A 7,533-nucleotide genomic window follows, 5' to 3' on the forward strand; every position below is an offset into this window, starting at 1 on the left:
CGTTTCTGTCAGATATGCACGTTGTTTTCAACAGTGAAGTAAATGAACTAAATTGCATAAACGTCCCTCAAGTATTCAATAGCTCAATTTTAGTACTCATCTTTAAATAGTCTAATTCAACTTTAGTTTTTCTTTTTCCACGCATTCACTTTAGTCAAATAGGGGATTTTGGAAGTCATATATTTTCTTTCTTGATAATTGAAACATCGGCAAATACTATCGGTTAGTAATTGTCTTGGTATTTTAAAAGTCACATCTTCTTCAAAACAAATAAGTATGAACTTATGAAATGACATTTCCAAAGTATTTTGAACTAAGAGTTACACAAAAAAAAAAAAAAGGAAAAAACTAAAAATCCCTCCTTATACTCTAAAAAGTGGGATTATAAGACCCGAATTCATACCTACCAAAACATATATCTAAGAGTCAAGTAATATCACATTACTTCATCCGTCCAGGTCCAATTTTAGTTGTCAAAGTTAATAAAAAGAATTACTCTTCCTCCATTCACTTTTACTTGTCCACATGCCAAAAATAGATTTTCACTTTTACTTATTCACTTCGACATGTCAAGAGAAAAATAATTTATGTTTCATGTTTTGCCCTTAGCATAATTACTAATCTCAAATCAATTTTTTTTCCAAATCATTAAGACGGTACACTAATTAATATGGGTATCATAATAAATTATGCACTTCATTTATTATTTCTTAAGAAGCGTTTAAAATTCATTGTGGACAAGTAAAAATGAAGAGTCCGTGACATTTTGCACCCTTAATGTGTGCTCTGTTTTGTGATTTGTACCCTGTTCTCTTTGTTTTTATGACTTGCACCATAATCTTTTTAAGTTTTTGCAAAACAGTAAAACTACTCCTTTGTTTTTGCAAAATGGCGAATACAAATAAAAAATCATTTTTCTAAAATTTATTTATTTTAACTTAAAAGTATAGATGAAATTGAAAATCTTCCCGCTCTATCATTAAAACGTAAATATCACTGAAGACATCATCACTGCTAAATCATCCATGGATAAAAGCAAGGAGAATTGAAAGATCCATCAAAGAAGAAAATATTGAAAGGTAAGAAATTTAAGGTAGGTTCAATATCAATCTTCTTTAATTTGTCACTGGAGTATTGAATTACCAAACCTTCTTGTTTGCAACCCAAAAAGACAGGTTTCTAGATCTATCAAGCCTTCAAACAATTATAGATTTTTTTTCATTTTTTATTTTTGGTTAAAAAAAAATTGTAGATACTATCATGTAAAACAAAAACAACAAAGATCAATTCAATTTAAGTTTTAACTTTATTTTAGATAAAACCAACATTATTCAAAAGCTACAAGTGTTTCTCTTCAGTTTAATAAAGCATAATAAAAACTAGGCTCAATTGCACATCATAGTGCAAAGTTTCCAAGTGTTTTCTTCACCAATTTGATATAAGAATAGATTGGCATAAACATGTAACAATACGAGGAATTATAAGTTTGTGAAACTGAAAGCTAAAGAAAGAAAACATTGTCTCTAAATTCCCTTAAGCCTTTGTTGTTCCACTCTTTGGAACAAATTGAACAACAGTACTCAAGGAATCAATTTTTTTTTTCTCGAGTCATTATTTGCTAACTCCACCATTTGATTTCTACTCTACAAAGAAAAAAATATACTTGTTAAAGACTTGACATGTAGTGGAACTATGCTATTTTTGAAGTTAAAAACAATAGATGTTACCTTGTGCCCTATTTACAGGGGAACGAGACAAAAAAGAATTGTTTCAGCCATTTTTAGATTGAATATCATTTCTTTTTTATTATTTAATGATTTTTATTTGTATTCTCCATTTTTCCCTCATGTGTTATTCATAAAAGAGTAGTATTATTGTTTTGCAAAAATTTGAAGAGGTTAGAGTGCAAGTCATAAAAAAAAAAAAAAAAGGGTGCAATTCACAAAACTGGGCACACATTAAGGATGCAAAATTCCACGGACTCAAAAATGAACGGACAGAGTAGTATTTTACAAAATCAAGATAGAATTAATTAATTTTTTTTCATTTTCCTTTACTATTAATTGTTCGTCAAAGTAATCAGTATTAATTACATTAGAAATGTAGCATAAATTTTAAGAGTTCAAATAAGTAACTGATTGATGTTATGCTTGTTCAAATGCCAAAAAAATTAGCTTAGCCTTGTTCTTTTAAACATTTAGTCTTACTTATGAATAGAAAGGTAAATTAGCAATAAAACACTTTCTATTTATGATTTGTTAAGGCACGCAAAAGGGAAACGGTCAACTAAAATGGAATGAAATTAGTACTAATAAACTTGAAAACTTGCTCACCATTTGCAAACCTAATGCAAAATAATTATTCAACTAAATTACACATTGGTTGTACACGATTACTCAAAATCTATTTTCTACATTTTCTTATTGCACTATCTTTATATTTTTTTTAGGAAAATAACTTCCCTAATAAAAGCTAGGAAAACAAGTTTCACAAGTGTTATTCCACATTAGTTGTCTCTTCCTCACCCTTGGACGCATCTCATCGTCACTCCCATCCCCATCCCCACCCCAGCCCCCACCAACCACCCCCACTATTATAGTATTTGTCTAGATTATATATAAATATTTTTTGCCCACATACTGAATACAAGAAAATAAGTAAGAAACTCACTTATTTTTTGGAAAACATTTTCTTTTATACCACCGACCACCCTTAATTTCAAATATTCTACTATTGTGGAACATAATAATTTAAGGGCTTAAATCTGCATACAACAGAACTTAAGGGAACGACTGCAATATATATATAAGTAGAAGAGAGGTGTAATTACAATTTTAATAGAAGTTAGAGGGTTTATTGGAAGAGCCGACAATGACAGAAAGTCGGCTTTCCAATTCCAAATTGTTACAATTGGGCGGCTACCGAAAGGGGGCCCATATCAACCAATACAAAAGTAATGGCTTTACAACAAATGAGATCATAGATTCTTCTATTTTTTTGCCCTTTTTCACCTCTCTTTTGTTTTATTGAAAAAGAAACAATTATTGGTTTTGGTTGCCATATCATTCATCATGTATTGTATTTGAGTGGCTTACAACTTGAGATTTTTTTTTGCTAAGTATTCACTTACGTATTACTTTTTTTTTTTTCAGAGTTATTGATGCATTCCTACTGAGAATAAAGAAGAGGATTTTTTTTTCACGAGAAAATTTGGTCTTCTTCTATTTTGCCCGAATTCGTTGATTACTCCATACTTAGAGGACGTGAAAAGTGAAGATTTTGACCGAATGAATAGGGATTAATTGAGAATAAGCGCTTTTTTCATTTGTTGAACGCTGATTATTAGCGTTGTCTGTCTATAATGATAGATGATCAAATTTCATTCAACTTCTTCTTTGAATTGAAATTGAGATTTTTACCTATCCTTTCTATTTGCTTACTATATAGGGATTGATCAAAACAATAAATTTGATAATCCTATATTTTTTGAACTTAGGGCTCGATTACTAGTACAGATCTTACCTTACATTTATTCAATGCGAAGTTCCAATCTTGCATGTTTATATTATACCATCTTATCACATATTATTGGTTCACTCTGATCACTTGTATAAGATTTCATTCTATGAAAAATAGTCATCTTTTCTACCTTCTCTTTCATTATTCATGGATCCATATGTGCGCTAGTTGAAGATATTTAAATAAAAAAATTATAATATCGTTTTCTTTTTTAACATGTTTACATGAACTAAGTGTTAGCTATATGAATCCTTTTACTACACTAGGAGTTGGGGAGGGGTGTAGAAGGTAGAAAATTCACCAAGTGAGCTAGCCATTAGCCACGATTTATATAATTTTAAACTGAAGCGATATTTTACAAAATTTTTTTTAGCTAAACTGGAAATAGGCCGTTTGGAGAGTCTTGAATTAGAAATGATTTAGCCCCAATTCAAGGCAAATAATTACCGTGCTCGACACTAGGAACCATAACCAATTCAATACCTCTAAAGTTAAGATCTCTGCTGTAAATACTTCCCTGTTCGGTGTTCACATTAGGGTTCAACTAAATTCGGATTTGCACCGGAAAGTCTTACATTTGGGGTAAAGTGCTTTCTAACAAAGGCGATTTTGTATCCAGGAGACTCGAATCCGAGACATTTGATTAAGTATGAAAGAGTATTTACCACTCCACCACAATTATTGTTAGTTTTCAAATACCATTATGTGTGCCCTGGAGTACGTCTTACTAACCGCCAGTGACAACAAGTATAATAGTAATACAGTAACTATTCGCCTTAAATAGGACTCCAAAAAATAATCTCTTTATGCTCAATACAGATGGTTCGTCTCTCGGCAATCCGCAAACATGTGACACTGGATGAGTATTCAAGATCAGGAATTGTGTATTGCTGTGCAGGACTGTTGTTGTGGTGACTAGATTTTAGGTTTCATGAAAGGACTTCCGGCTACTACTAACACAATAGCAAAGATTATTGCTCTCCTCCAAGAATTGCGAGTTGTTGTAGAACAAAACCTTCAACCTTTGAGGATTCGAATAGACTCCAAAATAGGTAAAAATCTGTTGCTTCACCCAAATGACACTTACAAATCTTATTTAAATGAATGCAGGTTGATGAAGAAATCGACTACTAGGGACACTATTTTATGGACCAGATTTATGGTTCCTAAACGTGCTTTGGGGATCAGAAATTTCCATTCGCTAAAACTCTTTAAGGACCAATGACTTGACCTTGTCGCTATTGATCTTTAGCGGCGGAGCCTATAGACGGGTAGTGACCAGATTTTATCGGTCGCGATTGACCTTTAGAACCAGTTTTCCCGTCGCTAATGATTGTTCTGGTCCTTAAAGAGTCTTCGCTATCATATGTATTTTAAAATTATACATTATTTAGTATAGAATCACATGCCCACATAAAGAAGAGATCAATAGATCACTTTTCTTATACAACTAAGCATATACATGTATAAATTTGGTAATTAATCACAAAAAATGTACATCACGCTAGTAACTATATAACCATAATGCATATGTCATGGTACTGTTTACAACAAACCTCTTAGCAATTTTTTTTTTTCCCCCTAACAATCCTAGCAAAATGATAACGAATGCTCGAGCTATGAAGTCTTCAAAACTTGCATCTTGACTTGTAAGCTCATCTCTTCAAATCCTGTAAAAATTAAAAAGTAAATTTTTTTAGAAGATCATAAAGATCGGATTAAGTATCTGAAAGATAACAACAATGAGAGGAACATCTGAATATTGCATAGTTCCATCTCCTTCAAAGCATATCAATTTCATATTTAGTCTAATTACATTTTTCAAATAAAGATTAATGTAAAATCACTTATCCAAATACATTGTACAAGTAACAATACTTTTACAAGTTTCGATAATGTAAACTCATTTAACAATCGGCAATAAACTTCCTTCTTCCACTGAGATACAATCTGAAAGTAACGAAATATAGTTTAAATCTCTACAATCCGTTCATACTTAATGCATAAAATATAAGCCAACACATACTGAATACAATAGCTACTAAAGTTAATCATTCTCCATATGTCTTTGTACAAATAGAAGAATTTGTGTCTATAGCTAAAATATCAACTAAAGCGAGATCTTTTCATTCCCTTATCCTCCTCACTCTCCAAGCACTAGCCTTAACACCTAACCCTAGCCACCATCCTCACATTGAGCCCAATACTCCCACTTTAATCCCTCACACTGCAACAATCAATATTCAGTAGAATTGGTACAACATATTATCATTCTCTATAATCAATATTCATTAAAAAAGAAATTTCTGGTTGTCAAGAAAAAAAGAAAAGAGACAAACATGTACAGATTGACAACTCGTCATCGCCGGCGCCTGATTTGTGAGTCTTCACCATCGTCGTGAGTCTTCGGAGAGATATTTGGAAGAGTTGATTTTTAAGAATTTTACATGCTTTCAAATTAAAAAACATATACAGAGGATAGGGTTTCATTTTGGGGAAAATACGGGAGAGAAAGAGAGGTGAGGGATAATTAACATGAGTTTAGTCTTTTATATTAGTGTGGTGAGGCCTCTCGCTCCCGCTGACCTTAGCTTATTAGGACGGGATTTTTATCTTTTTAGAGACCCGATTTAAACCTTTGTGAGTTTAGGATATAAAAATGAGAATTATAGACCAGAAGAAAATCTTATCCCTATAAGTTGTATGGTTTGACTACTTAATCTTTTGAAGAAAAGCAATTTCATTTGCTCCCACTAATGGATTGATACCCACGTGCCAATGAATCCATCATTATTGACTTAATGAGATACTTTGGAAATTACATGAATATTGTTTGATTTTTTAATATGGAGTGCATTTTTTTTTTGGACATTATTAATTTGCACTATTTTTATGCATATATATATATATATACTATGTTCAAAACACGATTACTATAACATTAGTTTGTACTATTTTTATGCATATAATATATATATATATATATATATATATATACATATACTATGTTTAAAACACGTTTAATATAACATTGTAGTTTGTGTTGCGTATCTAAAACTTTATTATATTAGTGTTTGCTACGAATACAAAGTCAACACTTTTTTTTTAACATTATATTTTTTTTAATATGGGGTTCAGGTTTTTTTTTATATATATATTGCTTGATTTTGATAATATGGGATCCACTTTTTTTTTTCCATGAATTTGGAGATGGTGAGTTCCACTTTTTTTTCTTCCTTTTTTTTTTTATTGCTCGGTGTTATTTAGTATGGGGCCCATCCTTTTTTTTTAAGGGACAACGGATGACGAAACCCATGCTTTATATAGTTTTTTTTATTTTTTATTTTTTATTTTTTATATTGCTTGGTGTTGTTTAGTAGGGGCTCACCCTTTTGGACATTATTAGTTTGCACTATTTTTATGCATATAATATATATATATATATATATACTATGTTCAAAAAACGATTAATATAACATTGTAATTTGTGCTCCGTATCTAAAACTTTATTATACTACGAATACAAAGTTTGCACTTTTTTTTTTGACATTGTTTGTTTTTTTAATATGGGATTCACTTTTTTTTTATATTGCTTGATTTTGTCAATATAGGATACTATGTTCAAAACACGATTAATATAACATTGTAGTTTGTACTCCGTATTTAAAACTTTATTATATTAGTGTTTGCTACGAATACAAAATCTGCACTTTTTTTTTTGACATTGTTTGTTTTTTTTAATATGAGATTCGTTTTTTTTTTTTTATATTGCTTGATTTTGTTTCACTTTTTTTTTTTTATATTGCTTGATTTTGTTTCACTTTTTTTTTTTTTTTTTTTTTTTTTTTTTATATATTGCTTGATTTTGTCAATATGGGATACTATGTTCAAAACACGATTAATATAACATTGTAGTTGTTGACACCTAATTTTGGCTCGACGTGCTTAAAATTAACGTTTTGGGGGGCCCTGATTCGTTAAAGAGCATGAAATACATTTTTACACATTTTTTAC

General features: G+C 30.6%; 1 long non-coding RNA gene across 1 annotated transcript; it reads right to left on the reverse strand.

The window, feature by feature from the left end:
• Positions 1-4,927: 4,927 nt before the first annotated feature.
• Positions 4,928-6,183, reverse strand: LOC132599945 (uncharacterized). Its single transcript, XR_009567078.1, has 2 exons — positions 5,859-6,183; positions 4,928-5,189 (listed from the first exon to the last, which is right to left on the reverse strand). It is a non-coding gene; the product is annotated as an uncharacterized LOC132599945 (long non-coding RNA).
• Between the last annotated feature and the right edge of the window lie 1,350 nt (positions 6,184-7,533).

Source organism: Lycium barbarum, chromosome 6 (genome assembly GCF_019175385.1).
Source record: "Lycium barbarum isolate Lr01 chromosome 6, ASM1917538v2, whole genome shotgun sequence".
In the NCBI taxonomy this organism is placed as follows: Eukaryota; Viridiplantae; Streptophyta; class Magnoliopsida; order Solanales; family Solanaceae; genus Lycium; species Lycium barbarum.